Below are 22,468 nucleotides of genomic sequence, written 5' to 3' on the forward strand. Positions count from 1 at the left end.
TTCTTGAAGAGTTAACGTGCATGCAAATTATCTGGGAATCTTGTTAAATGCAGATTCTGTTAAAGGGCAGATTCTGATTTGTGGCTCTGGGTGAGGCCTAAGATTCTGCATTTCTACAAACTTCCTGGAGATGCTGCTGGTCCCTGACCACACACCTTATCTCAATTATGCCTCTCAACACCCCTTCAGGTAAGGCATATTATCCACATCTTACAGATGAGAAATGGGCTAAGACAGGTGAAGAGGACCCAAGGTCCCAGAGCAAGTGTGTAGCAGGGGAGGGATCTGAAACTAGCCAGACCTTTCTGACTTCATACAACGAAAAAGAAAAAAGAAAAAAGGAAAGAAAAGAAAAACAGATAAACATATGTGTGTATGTGTATATGTATATGTGTGTGTGTGTGTGTGTATCAATGCGTATAGGTGGAATGATATTGAAGGTATTTAACTGTCCATCTCATTTCAGTAACATGAACACTTGTAAACGGCAGGAGAAAACTTTCAGCCCTGCACGTTGTCAGCACTTAATAAACATTAAGTCTGTAGGTGTGAGTAGGAATGTTTGAGGACCTGTTACATGGGAGGCCTTTTCCTTTCGTTATGAGCAGACCCGGGGGAGGCCTTTCCAGAGTTTTTCCTTGGAGCACCACACATTACTTGTGTTACTGATTAAACTTATTGGCTCTAACACCTTTTTTCCTCAAGCAACCCAGTCCCATAGAGAACCTCAGAAAGACAGGCATTTCATCATGAATGTGAATTACCAGAGTAAGAGTATGAATAATGGGGATCATGAATGGTGAGTCACCGCTGTCTCACAAAGCAGGATGTTGTAGACTTAGCAAGAAAGGGACGCAGCCTTTGCAGCTCTAAGGAGGGGAAACCCCTGTAGCGACCATAAGCTAGTCAGATGCTGGATGACTTCAGCCTGATAATCTAGTTCAATATGTGTGTACAGTGAAAGGGAGGAACAGGAAGATACAAATTAAGCAGAAAACTCAAAAGATAAAGCAACGAATTTACACAAAAGATTACCAACGGACAGCAGTCTAGAGGGTACAAGAGCCCCAATCAGCAGGACTTCAGGAATATTGGGATTTGGAGGGAATGATGCTCCAGACAAAGGCCAGGGAACAGAGGAGTGAATGCAGTGTGTTCTCAGGGAGGAGGGGGCAGAGGGGCCCCCACCCAGGAGACGGAGCAGAGAAACCTGGGTGGGTTCCCAGGTGGGGGGTTGATTACCTTGGGGTCTTTGCAAGCCAGGCCAAGAGTGTGGGTGTCGTACAGTAGGGGCTGGCTTAGGAAAAGCAGCAGGCAAGGTGATGAGTAGTAAACAGGGCATCTACAGTCAGGAAAAGTGGCTTTGGATCCTGGCTTCACCATTTAATATGTAAAACATGGGAAGAAACACATCACACCCGTGTGAGCCTTAGATACTTTTCTTTTCTTTTTTGTCTGCGCTGCATGTCTTGCAGGATCTCAGTTCCCAGTGAAAGCCCGGAATCCTAACCATTAGGCCACCAGGGAACTCCCAAGCCTTACATACTTTTACAACTTGGGCATAATTGTTTCTCATAATATTCTTTCTGCTGGTCTTGGTTAAAAATAATGATGAATAAAAAGAATTAGGTGTGGGGCTTCCTTGGTGGCGCAGTGGTTGAGAATCCGCCTGCCAGTGCAGGGAACACAGGTTCGATCCCTGGTCCAGGAAGATCCCACATGCCGTGGAGCAACTCAGCCCGTGAGCCACAACTACTGAGCCCACATGCTGCAACTACTGAAGCCCACGCACCTAGAGCCCGTGCTCTGCAGCAAGAGAAGCCACCGCAATGAGAAGCCTGCACACTGCAATGAAGAGTAGTCCCCGCTTGCCACAACTAGAGAAAGCCTGCGCGCAGCAACAAAGACACAACACAGCCAAAATAAATAAATAAAATAAATTAATAAATTTTTTTAAAAAAAAGAATTAGGTGAAGGGGATGTTAGTGGCACGGAGGAGGGTGGGTGACAGGCAACTGGCCCCCTGCCTTCTCTGACCCACAGGTCATTTTCAATGTGGCGACTCACAGCCCGGTCCCAGAGCTGGGCCAGGGCACCCTCCGTCAGCTATCCCAGGTCCAGTGTATCCCCAAGGGTAGGGGTGAGGGAGGGGCGACAAGCTCTCCAGTGACACGTTTGTCCCAGGGCCTTCCTGGGCCCTGCCTGGCATCAGAGAGGAAGGAACCAAGTCCAAACAGGCCTAAAGAGGCAGAGACACTGGACCTCTCCCAGGGCACCTGCCACCGCTCCTTGCCCAGAGCCTTCCAGAGGGGCCAGAGAGGAGTAGGACAGACAGAGCAACTGGCCACTGCAGGCACAACACTTCTTTTCTTTGTGGGACACAAGCCAGCGATCCAAGTGAAGGATATTCAGCTTGTCTTTTTGCTAATGGATTAGACGAACAAATAGCACAAGGGCCCTCAGAACAATGGGTTTAAGAAAGGGCTGGGCCAGAGAAGACTTGAGCCTGAGGTTCCTGCCCCTAAAGCACAAGGACCAAAGGCCAGCTGGATAAAAGTTCTGTGGCCAGGCTGGGAGTGACCGGCTCCTTCCTGGTAGATTTCAAAGGCTGTTCTGGCCTGCAGGCTCAGAGCACCTGTGAGCCTTCAATGATTCATTATTCAGTACAAGGCAGATTCTATTTAGAAAACAAACATTTCCTGCATATTCATCCAAGTGGTTTGCATAATTACACTACTTACCAACACAACAACCCTGTCATTTAGATATTTTTAATCCTCATTTTAAAAAAGCGATGACATTAGGGCTCAGGGAATTTGCTCCGAATTCCCCAGTCTCTCCCAAGCCCAGCCCACCATTTTTTCCAAGACACCAAAATCAAAGCTTTCTTGCTTCCGGTTTTTTTCATAGCCACACGCAACATTTGGGAACTTGTACTAAGTGTTCCCTCCTGCTTTGTTTGCCCGTCAGGGCACACCTACCATTACCTCTTTAGACTGTCCCCTGAGCTAGTCCCAAGGAGAACTATTACTATCTTTACCACAACTACTAATAAACATGGCTTTCATTTACTGAGCATCTACTGTGTGCTCAGCCCATGAGTTTACATATATGATCTTATTTACTTCTATAATTATCCTTATTTTATAGCTTAGGATACTGAAACACAGAAAGATAAATCCATTTGCCCAACGTCACAGGGGTAGTAGTTGAAAATCCCACTTTTTCAGTGGTGAAAGTGGGATTTGAATCCCGTGAACTTCGAATCCAGGGTATGCAGTGTTAAGCACTGGACTTGATGCACATGCATACACACCCCAACCTGTTCTCCCTATGTCCTTAATCATTTTAAAAATGCTCACTAGTAACAGGAGAATGACATTTTGGAAACGATCAAAACAGGGAAGAAACACATGATAAATAAACTTTTCCCAGGGCCTTTCTAGGGGAAATAGCATCACCCAGTTGCTCCAGCCAGATATCTGAGTCCTCTTGATTCAGTATATTTTCATATATCAGTATATATTCTGATAACTGTGAAGCAGAGTCTTATTTAAACTAACCCACAATTATTCTGTGCAACAGAATTTGAATCCACTAAGATGGTGATTATTCTTCCTGAGCGTAGATGTTAGTCTCTATTCAGTCTTCAGCCATGAAACTCGTTAAACACATCATGCGAAATCTAATTGTCTGCTGACAAGGGCTATCCCTCCTCTGAACAAGTGAGCTACCCAGCCTAAAATAAATAGAAGCTTTTATGACTGGCCACATTGTTTTCACTTCTAAACAAACCTCCAGGAAAGAACACCCATTACGAACATATTTGTCCATTGTAAATGGCCATCATTAAAACCAACAAAGTTTAAACCTTTCGAGTGTTTGGAGTTTCGAATTTGGGGAGTTGGGGTGGAGGATGGAGGAGGTAGCATCCCTTAAAAGAGTATGGAAGGAACCTCCATCTAATCTTAGGAAAATTTCCTAACCTTTAAGGGTCCATGTACGCCTTAGTGAGAACAGTAGAATGCAAAAAAATTATTATTTTAAATTTATCAGTATGACATTTTCACACGGGGAAAAGAAATGTAAAGTCTGGCTCACCCATCACAGCTCACATCCCCAGCTTGGCCGATGGGAGGTGCATTCCCGGTGTCCATGTGATCTCCGTGGCACGGATGGAGGCCAGCAGTGTCCACCCAACAGCAGTGCTCAGCGTCACAGACCCTCTTAAGTCCCCAAGACTCACTCTCCACATCCTTTACAAACTGCACAGATTGATAAAAAGACACTGTCTGACTCTCTAGTACACTACTGCCAGCCTTGCCATGTTTACTTTTATCCATATTGTAAATACCCCCTTGACTTAGCTGAGACCTTTCATTTTTGAGTGTTTGGAGCCAGGCAGCCTTCCGGTGTCAAAGACCTGAAGTGCTAGAAGAAGCTCCCAGCTTCCACTGAAACAAGTGTGGTCATGGTCTGAGTTTGAAAAGCTCTTTGGCTTGTAGCTTAAGAAGCCCTCAGAGCCTAGGAGCATGGTGTTGCCAAAATGGAATCAGAACAGTGGCTGTTCTGTGCTCTGTGACACCACTGTTTGCTCTGTGGTTCACTGTGCCCATGAAATGATCCCGGCCACCCAGAGCAACAAAAGTGGCCGACCTTCAGGTGTGCACAAAACCGAGCTGCTCAGGAAGTACACAAGGCCTCTTTCCCTGAAAGCAATGTTTTCAAGTATTCGTCAAAATACCACTAGGAATTTTTTAGACTTTACAAAGCTATTTTCACCTTACAGAGACGTTCATGCTAACGGTGAAAGAACATTGCATTCTGTAAAGTGCTGCTCTACTAAATCTGTTACAAAATAGTTGGCTCTAACTTTATTTTAAGGACGTGTAAGGGGCAATCCAAAAACCAACAGCCAGGACTTCCCTGGTGGCGCACTGGTTAAGAATCCGCCTGCCAATGCACAAGGACATGGGTTCGAGCCCTGGTCTGGGGAGATCCCACATGCGGCGGAGCAACTAAGCCCGTGCACCACAACTACTGAGCCTGCGCTCTAGAGCCCGCGAGCCACAACTACTGAAGCACGCGAGCCTAGACCCCATGCTCCGCAGCAAGAGAAGCCACCGCAATGAGAAGCCCGCGCACCGCAACGAAGAGTAGCACGCGCTCGCCGAATCTAGAGAAAGCCCTCGCGCAGCAACGAAGACCCAATGCAGCCAAAAATAAATAAATAAAACCTTCATTAAAAAAAGAAAAGCAATAGCCATCTTAAAAAGGACGTGACAAGCACTCTAACCACAAATAATCGAAAGATCAGTAGGTTTTATAGTTATTAACATTTCTATCCTTTCCTTAATGCTGTTTATTTAGCTGAAGGCCTATGTGTGTCATGTTCGTTAGCATATCAAAAGAGAGTCATTTGTTTTCTAACTTGCGGTGATGAATTCTACATTTTCATTCTTTGTGAGAGGAGATATTTTGAGTAGGATTCGTTGGAAGGAGGAAGGGGTTTGAAAACAGAAGGATGTTAATTCACGTTCACATTTGACCATTTCACTCTTTGTCATCTGGGTCAGTTAATTTCAACCCTCTGAGCCACTGTCTATTTTTCTACAAATTGATGTCACAGGTTTGTAGTGGTAGTAAAATAAAACATCGTATGCTGGGGATTGGCATGCAATAGGAGCCCCCCGATTTTTCTCATCCTTCCCTGTGGTAAGCATCCCTAATAAGTAGTCACACGTAGTTTGAGTCTCCCCAAGTCCCACGTGCGTCTGACAAGAGAAGCTGCTTCCCCTGAGGCCTGATCACTCAGGGTGGCGCTGGCCAGGCCCTGCATTGCAGAGATGCTTTCTATTATTCCCAAATTCTTCTCATTGTTTAAGGCTTTCTGTCCTTTACCCCAGGTCAAAGGAAAGGGTAGGATCTTTACAATAAAAAACAGACATTTTGATTGGCCAGCCAGTCGAATACTCCCGAATTGCCCCTCTGTGTTCTGAGAAATGACGTAAGCATCCCTCCTAAGGAATTCCTCAGCCAGCATTCTTACCTTCCCTTGCTGAAACCTGGGTTGGTCGTTACAACTACTTTTATGGGATTGTAAAAAATCGGATCTGCAAACAAGCAAACAAATATCTATGTGTTTGTGCCACCCTCGAATTGTTATGATTAAAAAGAGAAAATTGGTTTTAAGTTACATATTCCTTGTATCCTGTGCAGCCCTCTAGCGCTAGCTTTCATATTTTGTAGACTTAGAGGTCCGACCTATTGACCCAGGTCCTGATGTGCCCACGTCAAGCAGGAAGGGCCACCCTTCCCACTGGCTTTGCAATCAGGAGGCTGACAACCACCAAGCCAGCCACCCGTCAAAGTCCCTGCTGGTGACTCTCTCCCCCAGCAAGCTGACTCCCTTCCCCCACTTTCCCAAACATCTTGGGCATCTCAAACAATCCCAATTTACACTCTGGTTGTTTAAACAAACAACAGCACAATTCCCCAGCCCAGAGCCCCAGCTGAGGGATTCCCCTGGGCCCACTCTCACCACCTCCTCTCCCCGCCCCCCAACCCTAAGCCACTTTCAGGCAAGACAATGGCTCCACGTTTACAGTGGGTAGTTTTGTTCATCTAAATGTTTGCAGACACTTGGTAAAGTGTCCCAGGCCAAGTTTCCAAAGGATAATACCTCCATGTTGCATTTGTTTAAGCAGCCGATGATCCCAGCTAAGAGAGGGTTGCCACCCCTCTTGAAAAGAGGCTAGAGGCGATGCTGTGGGAGATTTGGGACCAATTCCACTGGAACAGGGAATGCCTGAGTCCCTCTCTCCACTCTCATTCTCCCTTCCAAGACTGGACGTATGCTACAGAGAGTGTGAAATCAGGGAGTTGGTTGGATTTTAAAAGCATTTCCTAAATAAGACAACTGGGACAGGAACGGGTGCAATTTTCAATTCTGCTGCTGGGCTGAACCTAGGAGATCCACAGGTTCCTGTGGAAGGACTGACTATACCTCCCCACTGGGCAGCCCACATCTCGTGATATTCCCTTCAATGCCCAATGCCTTATGTTTCCTGTTGACAGGTTGAAAAGAAAAAGAACATATCATTCTAACCTCCAAGTCTCTCCAGGCCATTTCTACAAGGGCTGCCACCAAACCCACAAGGACCAGCTGACAGACAGCTTGATGGGTACCATCTGTAATTCATTTACTCACACAAGAATTTCTAGATTATCTATTTAGACCCAATTCAGAATAGTGCATGGATAGGCAACAAAGGTGAAGTCTAGACTCTCACATGTGATAGAAAGTGTTAGGTATCTTAAGAGAGGAGCAAACAAGGACACTGGGAGCTTAGAGAAGAGATGACTTCTGGCTGAGTGGAGGTAAACGGATCAGAGAAAGCTTCTTCAGGGAGGAGCCCTTTGGGTCAGTCCTTGAAGGCTGCAATCTGCTAATAGGCACAGTTTTATTTTTGCCTTTTTAATCTGTATGCCTTTTAGTTCCTTCTCTTGCCTTATGCATTGGGTAGAACTTCCAGCACTATGTTGAATGAGACTTGTCACAGCAGACATCCTTACCTTGTTCCTGATCTTGGGGAGAAGATATTCATGCTTTCACTCAAATATGATGCCAGCTGGAGGTATTTACAGATGTTCTATAACAAGCTGAGGAGGTTCTCCTCTATTGCTGGTTTTCTGAAAGATTTTTTATCAAGAATGAATGTAGAACTTAGTCAAATATGTTCACTGATATAATTGATTGATACCATCATGTGATTTTTCTTCTCTAGTCTATTAACATGGTGGATTCCACTGATTGATTTTTCAAATATCGAACCAGTCTTTTTTTTTTTTGGCTGCAGTGGGTCTTTGTTGTTGCCCTCAGCCTTTCTGTAGTTGTGGTGACTGGGGGCTACTCCTCATTGCAGTGCGTGAGCTTCTCACTGCGGTGGCTTCTCTTGTTGTGGAGCACAGACTATAGGCGCACGGGCTTCAGTAGTTGTGGCACGTGGGCTCAGTAATTGTGGCTCGCGGGCTCTAGAGCTCAGGCTCAGTAGCTGTGGCACACGGGCTTAGTTGCTCCATGGCACATGGGATCTTCCCAGACCAGGGCTCGAACCCGTGTCCCCTGCATTGGCAGGCAGATTCTTAAGCACTGCACCACCAGGGAAGCCCCTCAAACCAGTCTTGCATCACCAGAGTATCATTGGATCATTGTGTATAATTATTTCCATATATTGCTGAAATCTATTTGCTAATATTTTATTAACAATTTTTGAATTTGTATTCATAAAAAATATTGGTCTGTAGTGTTTTGTTTTATGTTTTCTATTGTCCTTGTCTGATTTTGGTAACATGGTAACATTAGCCTCATAAAATGAGTTGGGAAGTGTTCCCACTTCTATTTCTGGAAAAAAATATTGTGTAGAATTGGCATTAATTCTTGTTTAAAACTTTGGCAGAATTCTCTAGTGACACCATCATTGCCTAAAGATTTTTGTTATTGTTGGAGAATTAATTATGAATTAAATTTCTTTAATAATTATAGAGCTATTTGAATTATCTATTCTATATTGGATGAGTTGTGGTAGTTTGTATATTTCGAGGAATTGGTCATTTCATCTAAGTTGTCACAGATCTAAATTTATGGATGTAGAGTTGTTTATAATATTCCCTTATTGCCTTTTTAAAAAATATATTTATTTATATATTTATTGGGCTATGCCAGGTCTTAGTTGCAGCATGTAGGATCTAGTTCCCTGACTAGGAATCGAACCGGGGGCCCCCTGCATTGGGAGCACGGACTCTTAACCACTGGACCACCCAGGAATTCCCCTTATTGTCCTTTTGATAGGTTCTTTGTCTTTCCAACCTGCCAACAGGGTGTAGTGAGAGCTCCTGTTTTATTCCTGATATTGATCATTTGTGTCTTATCTCTTTTTTGTCTCTCTTATTAGAGGTTTGTCAATTTTACTGATATTTTTAAAAGAATCAGCTCTTTGTTTCATTGACTTTCTCTATTGTTTTCTATTTTCAATTTCATCATTTTCTGCTCATTTCCTTCCTCCTTTTTTTTTCAAAAACATTTTATTTATTTATTTTATTATTTATTTTTGGCTGTGTTGGGTCTTCGTTGCTGTGCACGGGCTTTCCCCAGTTGTGACAAGCTACTCTTTGTTGTGGTACATGGGCTTCTCATTGTGGTGGCTTCTCCTGTTGCAGAGCACAGGCTCTAGGCATGTGGGCTTCAGTAGTTGTGGCACACAGGCTCAGTAGTTGTGGCTCATGGGCAGGCTCTAGATCACAGGCTCAGTTGTTGTGGCACACAGGCTTAGTTGCTCTGCGGCATGTGGGATCCTCCAGGACAAGGGCTTGACCCTGTGTCCCCTGCATTGGCAAACGGATTCTTAACCACTGAGCCACTAGGGAAGTCCCTCCTTCCTCCTTTTTGTTGTGGATTTATTTTCTTTTTCTAGTTCCTTGAGGTGGGAGCTTAGATTATTAATTTGAGACTTTTCCTCTTTTCTTTCTTTCTTTCTTTCTTTCTTTCTTGGCTGTGCTGCATGGCTTGCAGGATCTTAGTTCCCTGACCAGAGATTGAACCCATGGCCCCTGCAGCAGAAGTGTGGAGTCCTAACCACTGGACCGCCAGGGAAGTCCCTCCTCTTTTCTAATGGAAACACCTAATGCTATAAATTTCCCTCTCAGCACTGTTTTAGCTGTACCCCTCAAATCTCGATATATTGTATTTTCATTTTCATTCAGTTCAATATATTTGTTTTGTTTTGTTTTTGAGACTTCCAAGAAAGGACTTTTATCTTTGTGTTTAGTTTCCAAATGGTTGGAGAATCTCCTGTTACCTTTTCGGTGTTGATTACTAGTTTGATTCCACTGTGGTCATAGATACTCCATAGGATTTCAGTTCTTTTAATCGTATTGGATTGGCCAAAAAGTTCGTTTGGATTTTTCCATAAGCTGTTACAGAAAAACCTGAACGAACTTTTTGGCCAACCCTATGTCTTTATATGTATCTCTATGTGTATCTTTAAATGCATCTTTAATGTATTATGTATTTTGTAAATTGAGTTTACTTAAATGCTGTCTACCAATATCCCCAAGAGCTTATTTGTGAGTACTTCCAGGATTCTGTTTCTCTGAAAACACTGTCCCTTTAGACTTTTCATTAGATAAGGCTTTTTTCCAGAGAATGCAACTGAATATTGAATAAAAGTCTTTTTCATCTGCAATCTTGAAACAAAAAAGTGCTGTCAGCTCTCAATGTCCATCATTTGATGTCACATCTTCCTCCTATGCCAGACTGTCCTCCAAATGAGAGAGAATTGGAAGGTGACCAAACAGAGGGATCCATGGGAAGGTGAAGGTCTTTACTTTGCTAAATATCAACTAAGGAGGTCGTAATACACACCCCCACTTTCACCTCTCTATCAATCTTAAAGAGCCATGAAGGAAATAAGAAAGTATAGGATCATTCTTTTAAAAAGCCCCCAGTTGGTAAGGAATGTAAAACTGAGGAAATCTTTTTCAGGAAAATTGGTAAGATCAAGAGGAGGAATAGATAGGAACAGGAAAGTTTTTCCATTCCTTCAATTGACTTTTCTAGTTTTGACTGCTACCGTTTCATGACAGTAAACTATTAACTCACTCTGGGCTCTGAAAATCCCTTGATTGGTCCTGCTGCTCAGGTGAGTGGGGCCCTGAATGTCCTGTAGTCCGTATTTCCAAAAGAACTTGTTCATTAACTCCAGTAAAAAAAAAAAAAAACAGAAGCCTGCGTCCATTCCTTTTACTGGATTACTCAGAGAGGGATGGGCACTGATTCACTTCCAAAGGCTCTGATGAGCAGGCCAGGGATGTTTTCCCAATAGAGACCAATCCCACTACCCCAGCCCCTCCTGCTTTTCCCCTCCCAGGATAAACACAAAGCAGAGACCAAGCTCCCAGCAGGATGACCTATAAGTGACCCTTGGACTGACCTAACACTCTGGTCACTCTCACCGACAGGTTTGTTTATCTTGGAACCTTGGAGCCTGTGCACCCAAAAGCTTCATCTCTAGGCTCCAAGTCTTCCCAAGCCAGCTGTCAGTCACAGCTTAAGTGCGTGTGGGACAGTTGCATGATAGCCTGAGTTTATTTACCAAAACCTGATGTTTATGCTGTTCAGCAATGGGAAGGGCCACGGGCTGCTGAATTTAGTAATTGGGGAGACAACTAAACATCTCCATCAGGCATTAGCCCTCCCACTACAGAATTATCAGCGGACCCTGATAGCTTGTCTCTCCCTGGGAGATTAAAGATTCCCAGGTGATCTGAATTTGGTGTCTCCAAAGAAGGGGTCTGTGGTCAGGCTATTCCCCTAGACCTCTTTTCTTTCTTTCTTTCTTTTTTTGTAATTTTTTGGCCGTGCCATGCAGCTGCGGGATCTCAGTTCCTCCACAAGTGATCAAACCCGAGCCCCCTGAAGTGGAAGCATGGAGTCTTACCAATGGACTGCCTGGGAAGTCCCCATAAAACTTATTTTAATGAGCCACATCTGAGGCAAGAGGGAAGCTAAGCATCATGTTGTGGCTTGTCTGCTAGGACTAGATATACACTTGATACTGGTATCTTGATATTTACCAAAAGAAAACATAGATGTTGTCCCTCGTTTGGGCACTAGGGATGATCAATAAATCCCAAAACAAGGACGGGTGTTAAAATTTTACTAAATATTTTTTTAATAGATTTTCTTTTCCCAGATACAATAATCACTTAAGGAGTTACCACCTGACATGTAGAATTCTGTACTCCTGTTCTCATTTCAATGGCAATCCCAAGGGGATCAAGCCTATTCAGAGGATTGAATTCATTCTTACTCAGGCCCAGTCCTACAGTTTCTTTTCCAATGGTTAAATATGGCAAACATGGGCTTTTAGATAAATGAGGCCTAATCAAGAAAGATGACAAGGTTGATCACAGAAATGGGCTTTTTTCTCCCTCCTAGTAGATTTCAAATAGATCTGAACCTCCAAGGAATGCTTTTATTTGGTAGACCAGATGAGGAGAGCAAGAACTGTCCCTTCCGAAGGCGGTGCAGAAAGAGGGCTCTCATCCCCTTTTATCCCATTAAGGTCCTGCTGGTCAGGGACTGAGAAGCCCCCTCTATTATCAGCCTTGCCTTAAACAAACCTTCTGCCCCTGCATCCAGCCACCTCCCTCCGTGCTGCAGGCCCCATCCATCACTGTCACCTTTGCAGAGTGGCTGCCATGACAGTTCATGATCATTAACCAGCTCTGGTGTGCTTTGTGTTAAAGTTAAGACACATCAAACGCAGAAACTCCACAGTTCCTTAAAGTTACAGGAGACGTGGATGGGCTGGGCGTCGATGGCAGCCAAACCTGACGCCCGGCTTTGACAAAAGGTGAAAATGAGCCCTGGGTCAGGATGCCTCAGTATCCATTCCCACTCCTCCTCAACTCTACTCTCAGGGGCAGAAACCGGATGGAAAAGACACAGCGTGAGAATTGGGCTACAGAAAAAGAGAATGTGAGGAAAGGACACAGCAACACTGCTTCTTAACTCGCCCCTCCCTCCCGTGCTGGTGCCAGCCCCCAACTTCCCCGGCAGAAAGGTCGGCTCCCAGAGAGGACGCTCAGTAAAATACCTCCCGCTCTCCTTGGCACTCTCGTCTTCTGAACCATTTCACAAACCTTCTTATTTGTGGCCTCAAATCCCTGAACCAAATGGAAATTGAAAAGTGTCTCTTTCCATTTCACAAGGTTTATAATATGTAAGTAACAGAGTACACGAAAGGTACTTGTGTATTTGGGTGATCCTGCTTACATTTCATGATTTCCTTCTGGGCCCACTGTTTAACGAAGACATTTGCTTTTCTTATCGTGACTTTTCTGCAACCAGGCCCAGCTTGGGGGAAATGACCTTGAGAGGAAGCCTGAGAAGGAAGGGGGAGCTGGCTCTGCCAGCTAATATATAAAAATTAAATGACAAAAGGAAAGAGAAACAAACAAGCAGCGCATCACCGTCCTGCCATCAAAGCAGAGGAGTATGCATGCAACTCCTTCTTCATTCAAATGACATTTATTCATTCAAATGACGTTTATTCAGTCCCTCCCATGTGCCCCAGGGCTATAAAGAGCAAAAAGTGGGTCATAATTCTTAAGGAGCTTAGAGTCTGTGAAGATAAACAAAGTATCTACAAGAGAGATAGGCCCTGGGGGAGCAGGGAGTGGAAGAGGCATCAGGACAGGATGTCTCGAGAAGACCTTCAGGGGGTGTGGCCAGTTGGCTGGGTCTTAAGGTATAAGCAAGGGTTCAGCAGAGAAGTGAGACGTGAAGACACGCAAAGGTACAAGATTAATGATAGCTAGCATTTATTAAGTGTGTACTAAAATCCAGACTCTTGAGCACTTGTAAGGATGCTGGTCTGAACTGAGATTGTTAAATCCCAGAGGATTTCAACAACATAGTTGTCCATTTGTTGATGGACATTTGGGTTGTTTCCACCTTTTGGCAATTGTAAACAATGCTGCTATGAACATGGGTATACAAATATCTGTTTGATGAGTAGTGTTTTTAAACATTTTAAATTGTTTTTTGGGCTTCCCTGGTGGCGCAGTGGTTAAGAATCTACCTGCCAATGCAGGGGACACGGGTTCGAGCCCTGGTCTGGGAAGATCCCACAGGCCGCAGAGCAACTAAGCCCGTGTGCCACAACTACTGAGCCTGCGCTCTAGAGCCCGCGAGCCACAACTACTGAGTCAGTGTGCCACAACTACTGAAGCCCATGCGCCTAGAGCCCATGCTCTGCACGCAAGAGAAGCCACTGCAATGAGAAGACCGTGCACCGCAGAGTAGCCCCTGCTCACCGCAACTAGAGAAAGCCCGCACACAGCAACGAAGACCCAATGTAGCTAAAAATAAATAAATTAATTTAAAAAAAGAAAGAATGTAGGATATCTCAGTAATCACTTTTATATTGATCACATGTTGAAATGATCCCATGCTGGACACAGTGGGTTAAAGAAGATCTATTAATTAATAGAATAAATCTAATGAATTAGATACTAATACATTAATAAATTATTAATGAATTAATAAATCTAATAAATTAATAAAGAAGATCTATTGATTAATTTCACCTGTTCCTTTTTTAACATCTTTATTGGAGTATAACTGTTTTACAATAGTGTGTTAGTTTCTCCTTTACAACAAAGTGAATCAGTTATACATATACATATGTTCCCATATCTCTTCCCTCTTGTGTCACCCTCCCTCCCACCCTCCCTGTCCCACCCCTCTAGGTGGTCACAAAGCACAGAGGTGATCTCCCTGTACTATGGGGCTGCTTCCCACTAGCTATCTATTTTACATTTGGTAGTGTATATATGTCCCTGCCACTCTCTCACTTCGTCACATCTTACCCTTCCCCCTCCCCATATCCTCAAGTCCATGCTCTAGTAGGTCTGTGTTTTATTCCTGTCCTACCACTAATCTCTTCATGACATTTCTTTTCTTAGATCTATTGATTAATTTCACCTGTTCCTTTTTTTTAACAACACACAAATGCTTTTTACTACATTAACAGAAAATACTTTAAAAATCCTAACTCTCCTAATGGGTCAATTTTTTTCACTTTCTTTTCTTTCTTTTTTTTTTTTTTTGTACTGAAGTATAGTTGATTTACAATGGTCCACCTGTTTTTTAAAGTGACTACGAAAAAAATTTGAAATTACCTATGTGGCTCACATTTGTAGCTCCCATGTGAGTTTTGTATCTTCATTTTTCAGATGAGAAAGTGAAGACCTAGTAAAGTGAAATCCTGTGCCTACAGCCCACAGCTGGTTAAATAACAGGAAAGAGGAAGTTTTCAAGGGTTCAGTGCATGTTGGCAGTTTCCAGGGCTGGAGTGGACACTGTAGAGCTAGAAAGGTAGGGAAGGATGCAAGAAAGAACAGAGCAAAGCAACTTGATATATTTATGTGTGCTTGTTGTTTAAAAATTCAAACACTATAAAGGAATAGAGTAGCATGTAAGGATTCCTCCAACCCAACCCACTTGCTGCCACCATTTGCTTGGTTTCCCTAAGAGGTACTCAAGCATGTATATATATGATATAATATATAATATATGATACATATTATAATATATGTATGTCTTATACACATAGCAAGTATATATAAATAAAATTTGTATTATATATAATATAAATACATGTGTGTTTTATACACATAAAAGTATATATATTTTATATAAATGTATATGTAAAATCCCCCATCCTGTACCAATGGCCTGGCTCATTTTTTAGCTGTTTCATACATGGGACCAATAAGATCTTGCTGAAAAATGGGTTCATCTGCTTTACAAACACTCTTAAAACTACTTATTAGAGAACCTCTGAGGCCCCTTTGAGCTCAAAACTCCTTTGACTTTGGAGTAGTATAATTTTATTGTTTGGTTCTGCTCTTCCACCATATTATTGGTTATTGGTTTGATTTATTTAATGTGAAATTCTTGGCCAAAACAAGGCCCTTCATTACAACATTGCTCCTGTGGGAAACGTGATTTATTTTCCAACAGGTCACTTTAAGATAGAGAGCAGCTCCCTTGAACATAAAATTTTCAGTTGTACTGTGTTTTTGCCTTATATACCTATGAATACAATGGAAATTGAAAGAAAATTATTTCTATTTGCCCAAAAAGACAAATTAGGCTTCCTGTTGTTTAACTGAATGATGGCTTTTGCTTTGCCCCATGTATTAATGTTTCAAATCCCAGCTTCAGCTTTTTAATACTTCAGTGGCCTTAGGTACATTATTTAACTTCCTCCTTGGTTGAGAAGTTAAATAGAACGTAGGGATAATAATATCTACCTTAAGGGATAAGGAGGAATAAATGAAATAATATGTGTAAAGGTGCTTAGTTTAGCTCCCTGAATATAATAAACACTAAATAAGTGTAATTTACTTTAATTATTACTACGAGACTTATCTTTATTGACCTTTACTATGTGCATACCATGTAAAATGGGTGAATTTTATTGCCTATCTCATAGGACTACTTTGTGGATTGAATGAAAAATACATATTAAGTGCTTCTAGTACCAGGGACATGTAAGCACTCAATATCTTTTTTTTTTTTTTTTTGACTGTACCACAAGGCTTGTGGGATCTTAGTTCCCCAACCAGGGATTGACCCCATGCCTTCTGCAGTGAAAGCGCAGAGTCCTAACCACCGGACCAGGGAATTCCCTCAATGTCATATTATATTATATATCATATTATATCCTTGTAGCTTGCATCGTGTAAACTATAACCTTTAAACTATAATGGCATGATATTATAGTTGTATACTTATAGCATTAAATGTAAAAACTAATATTATCAAGCTTACTTTCTTAGTGTTATTCTAAATTATTACAAATCATGCTGGACTTTTATGCTCAAAAAGTTGATATTTAATACCAAAGAACACACACTGCTTTTCCATGCCACTCAAAGTCCTTGCGCATAGCACCTCCTTAATTAAAACCCTCATCATACCCAAGGTCAGATCAGTTCTAGATATTGTTTAACAAGCTAGAGAGACTAAGGGTGTGAGTCACCTCTGGACATAATTCAAATCTCCTTCAACAAGCCCTCCCACCACACCTACAACACACAGGCCTCTAGGCTTAGAAAAGTGATTCTCAAACCCTGGCTCTGGTGTGTCACTGACCTCTAAGGCAGCCTGCCTGTGGCTCCTGGTGTGACAGGGCAGAAACTGCTGTCATTCAGGAGGCGAGCCGTGGACCACACCGGGTCCCAGCTGGCCCGAGGAACCACCTCACAGCTCGGTGGCCTGTGTATCAACTTTGCCAGGGGTTATGTGGTGCCAATGGTTCACACAACTGCATCCTGACTTTGGGCATTATTAGATTTTTATTTACCAGCAGGAAAACCAAGTGCCGTAATTTGTATTACTCTATTTTGAAAGGACAAAACAAGAGCGAAGAATCAACTGCCCCAGGTCAGAGCCTCCAGAGCTAGTGGGGCAATGTGTCGGCACCAGCTCTGCTTTCGAGCCCACAGAGGCTGGTGCCAGGAGACTGGGTCCTGTAGGAGTTGGGGCCTAACCAAGGTCCAGGCAAGTCAGTCAGGTGAGGTGACTGGCCAGCACTGAGGATGTTTGCTCCCAGAAACTTAATAAAACTTTCCCCATGTGGGGCTTCTCTGGTGGCACAGTGGTTAAGAATCCACCTGCCAATGCAGGGGACGTGGGTTCAATCCTTGCTCCGGGAAGATCCCACATGCTGCAGAGCAACTAAGCCCGTGTGCCACAACTACGGAGCCTGTGCCGTAGAGCCCGCGAGCCACAACTACTGAAGCCCAGGTGCCTAGAACCTGTGCTCCATAACAAGAAAAGCCACCACAGTGAGAAGCCCGCACACTGCAACGAAGAGTAGCCCCTGCTCAACGCAACTAAAGAAAGCTCACGTGCAGCAACAAAGACCCAATGCAGCTGAAAAATAAATAAAAAAATAAATTTATAATTTAAAATATATTTTAAATATAAATAAATAAATAAATAAATAAATAAACTTTACCCTCAGAAAGGCAAAGCTCTGTGTGGGTGTGAAAAATGGACCTTGATGAAACTAGTAAAGTTGGGACAAGAGGAGAGAGTCTTTTCTTTTCTGTCATCAGACTGCAAACAAGGCTGAACAAATGAATGTGAGCTTCGGAGGAGGAGGAGTGGAGGAACATATTGCTCGAAACCAAACCTGGGAAGTCTGAATCCAAAAGCAGAGATGTCGAGTTTCTGAATGAGTGACGAAGCTTTTATTGACACTGTGACATTCTATTCCGGCCTCTCCCTCAGTGCCATTATTTACAGAGTTGTGCTTGTAAGTGTGGACTTATGTATGTTTGCATCTTTCATCCCAAAGGCATTTTCACAAATTCTAAGAGAGCATCCCTTGAGGCCAGGGAAGAGACATGTTCACACAGGTTCCCAGTTCTAAGGCCCTGCCTGCGACCAGGGGCCGAGGAGAGGCAGTGCCCCTACTGTTGCCAAAGGGAAGCACCAAGCCTGTGCCTGTCACCAATTAGGACACAGAGGGGAGAGGTTAAAGGTCAGGAGTGAGCTTTACTCTCCCCTGGTCCCTGGTCACAGAACCATTCCTCCTACGGGGCCAGCTCAGGGAAAACAAAGAAAGCCATAAAAATCTGGCTTCCTGACATACCCAATCATACCCACTATGACACACTTTGGGTAAGTCTGGAAACCGGTATAACCATTTTCGAGGCAATCTGGCCATGGCTACCAAAATGTAAATATGTGTTTCTTTTGATTCAGCAATTCTTCTTCTAGAAATCCACTGTACCAGCATTCTCACCTATGTGTGTAAGAATATTCCCTACAGCATTTTTATTTACTGTAGCATCTTTTTGTGAAAGCAAAAGCTAGAAACCATCTAAATGCCTACCCATAAAAGAATGAAGTTAAATAAACTATGGTGCAGATAAATCTATGCAGCTGTTACAGGGAATGAAATAAATCTATAGAGAGAGACACGGAAAGACAGTTGAGATGGTTCTAAAAACACATTCAAGACTCATAAGTCATACTCTGCTGCTCCTGCAGTTAGACGATTTGCATGTTAATAGAAGGCAAGGGTGTGCAAAGCAAAACGAAGTGGGTCTTGATGAGCGAAATGTGCAGATATTCTCAGGCCAATATAACAAGCACCCTCAAACCCTCAAACCCACCACCCAGAATAAAAGCAAACGACTGGACAATAACCCAAGTTTAACCAAATAAGCCCAACCTCGACCCCTTCCTCCTCTCCTGATCACCACATCTTCACTCTTCTTTATAAATAGTTGTATTGACTCTGCAGACAGTCCCTGACTTAACGGTGGTCACGGATGATCTGTATATGTATATTTTAAAGTATATAGCTTTATTTTAGTTATTTTTAAAAATAAATTTATTTATTTATTATTTATTTTTGGCTGCGTTGGGTCTTTGTTGCTGCACGCAGGCTTTCTCTAGTTTCAATGAGCGGGGGCTACTCTTCATTGTGGTGTGTGGGCTTCTCATTACGGTGGCTTCTCTTGTTGCGGAGCACGGGCTCCTAGTAGTTGTGGCGCCTGGGCTTAGTTGCTCTGTGGGTATGTGAGATCTTCCTGGACCAGGGCTCGAACCCATGCCCCTGCATCAACAGGCGGATTCTTAACCACTGCGCCACCAGGGAAGTCCCTATTTTCGTTATTTTTAATTATTAAAAAAAGTTTATTGGCTGGTGGGAAGCAGCAGCATAGCAGAGGGAGATCAGCTCAGTGCTTTGCAATGACCTAGAGCGGTGGGAGAGAGGCTCAAAAGGGAAGGGAAACGGGGACATGTGTATGCATATGGCTGATTCACTTTGTTGTGCAACAGAAACTAACACAGTATTGTGAAACAATTATACTCCAATAAAGATCTATTTTTTTTTTTTTAAATGTGTATTATGGGAATTCCCTGGCGGTCCAGTGGTTAGGACTTGGCATTTTCACTGCCGGGGCCCAGGTTCAATACCTGGTCGGGGAACTAAGATCCTGCAAGCCGCCTGACGTGGTCAGAAAAAAAGGGGGTGGAGTGGGTGTTATGCTGTTTGTAGTCTTTTGGAACTTATTTCTTCACTTAATATATGTGCAAATTCATTCACATTGTTGTATATTGTTTAGTTCATACATTTGAGTGCAGTGAATATTCATTCATCCACTTTCCTGATGCTTCCAGTTTTTTGCTATTGTGAGAAGGACTGTTTGATCATTCTTGTGCATGCCTTCTACTGTTGTCATTGTCATTGTCATTGTTGTTATGCAAGCATCACTCTTTGGTACATACCATGGAGTGGAACTCTGTTATAAAGTCTGTAAAGAGTGCACTTTAGGGACCAATCAACTTTTCAAAGTTGATTGTACGAATCTACTCCCACTAGCCAAGCATTAGAGATCTCTTTTTAGATTTGAATCCTCTCCAACATTTAGTATTGTCAGACTTTTTGATTGTTGCCAACTGAAAGGCTGTCACAGTGAACTTGATTTGCATCTCACTGACCCCTGAGGATACTGGATAGCTCTGTGTTTTTTTTTTAGCTCTGTTTTTTAAATTAATTAATTACTTGATTTTGGCTGTGTTGGGTCTTCGTTGCTGCACGCGGGCTTTCTCTAGTTGCGGTGAGCAGGGGCCGCTCTTCGTTGCGGTGCGCGAGCTTCTCATTGCAGTGGCTTCTGGATCTTGGCCACATGTATTTAGAAGTGAAATGCCTGCTTGTGTCTTTTGCAGACGCTTCTCTTGGGTTGTCTGTGGTCTAAGTCAGCCTTGCTGGTGTCTGAAATGGAAATTCCAGGGGAAACATTTTTAAACAAAACTCGGTTTCACCTGCCAGGAGACGGGGCTGGAGGGACATAAGGAACCATAAGAGGCCGGTTTTCAGTAAATGGAGTTCAGCAAAAGTCTGAGCATGAAATCCTAGGCAGCAGAGACCCCAGGAGGTGAGTGGGGCTGGAAGCTCAGACCAGCTGTCAAATTCTCCCTTTTCCTGCTCGCTACCTGCGGCAGCAGCAAATCTCCGGTGCCCTGGGCCAGGGGCTTCCCAGACTTTCCGCAGCACCTGCCAGGAGCCCTCAGCACCTAACGTTTGGTGTCACTTCCGGAGAGAACAGAACCACAGGCTCAGATGACTACCCAAGTCATTTGGCAACTGATGCAGTCACTGTAGCTCTGCTTTCCAGCCTTCAGGAAACAAATATCCAGAGATTTCTGAGGAGTGAGGGAAAAACCTACACAGACACAAATTTTCCAATTCATACCTCGGAAACTACAGGCCCAGTTCTTTTAAGAAAATAGATTGAATTTCAAGAGGAGACAAATACATGGGAAGCACAGAGCACACTGCTTCTATGTATGGCCGCTTCCGTCTCTGCTCTAGACCAAACCATTTTAAGCAAAACAAATCACCCCCTCGGCCCACTCCGTGGCTGCAGTTTATCCATGCTTCCAGGAGCCTCGCAAAGCCTCCCCCAAAGCAGTCCTCATTAGGATCCAAAAGGATCACTTCCTGTCCTTCCCGATATCTCCTGTCCCAGTCGTGTCTCCCAGCCGCCATCTTTCTTTAATTATCAATTAATTTCTTCCTTATGACCTTAGAGGCCTTTCTCCCCATCCTGGCCCCACAGACTCCCATTCTCATTCCTCTCCACTTTGCCAACACCTGACATCAGCCTGTCTCTCTGGCCACAGACAAGGTGAGGTCAGGGTGACCTGCCTTTGACTTAGGTCTTGTGCACTGGGTCACAGACCACCCAGGATGGACATGAGCCATCTAGGGGAAAAGGGAAGGTGAGGCTCAAATTGAAGATGAAGTCTTTGGTTTTCCTAACTCTAAATGGAAATCATCGAAGAAAATGCTTTGAGTAGTGGTGTGTGTGTACATTTTTTATTGTCCATACTATATAATTAAACTTTTTTTTTAAATCTTTTTTTTTGGCCATGCCTCGCAACTTGCAGGACCTTAGTTCCCCAACCAGAGATTGAACCTGTGCCCCCTGCAGTGGAAGCATAGAGTCCTAACCACTGGACCACCAGGAAAATCCCCCCATTTTAACCACTTTTAAGTACACAGTTCAGTGGCATGAAGTATTCAAAATGTTGTGCAACCATCACCATCAAACATCTCTAGAACTTTTTTATCATTCCAAACTGAAACTCTGTCCCTATTAAACACTACTTCCTATTCTCCCCTCCCTCCAGCCCCTGGCAACCATCATCCCACTTTCTGTCTTTATGAATTTAACTATTCTAAATACATCATACAAGTGGAACAATACAAAACCTGTCCTTTGGTGTCTTGCTTATTTTATTTAACAAAGTGTTTCCCAGATTCATCTGTATGTATCAGATACATATCAGATACATGTATCAGAATTTCATTCCGTTTTAAGACTGAATGATATTCAATGGTGCATATATACCATATCTTGTTTGCATTCATCTGTTGATGGACATTTGGGTTGTTTCCACCTTTTGGCAATTGTAAACAATGCTGCTACGAACATGGGTATACAAATATCTGTTTGATGAGTAGCGTTTTTAAACATTTAAAATTTTTTTTGGACTTCCCTGGTGGCGCAGTGGTTAAGAATCCTCCTGCCAATGCAGGAGACACGGGTTCAAGCCCTGGTCTGGGAAGATCCCACATGCTGCAGAGCAACTAAGCCCATGCGCCACAACTACTGAGTCTGTGCTCTAGAGCCCGTGAGCCACAACTAAGGAGCCTGCACTCTAGAGCCCGTGAGCCACAACTACTGAGCCCACATGCCACAACTACTGAGCCTGCATGCCTAGAGCCTGTGCTCCGCAACAAGAGAAGCCACCGCAATGAGACGCCCATGCACTGCAACAAAGAGTAGCCCCTGCTCGTTGCAA

This window comes from Kogia breviceps, chromosome 15, assembly GCF_026419965.1.
Source record: "Kogia breviceps isolate mKogBre1 chromosome 15, mKogBre1 haplotype 1, whole genome shotgun sequence".
Classification (NCBI taxonomy): Eukaryota; Metazoa; Chordata; class Mammalia; order Artiodactyla; family Physeteridae; genus Kogia; species Kogia breviceps.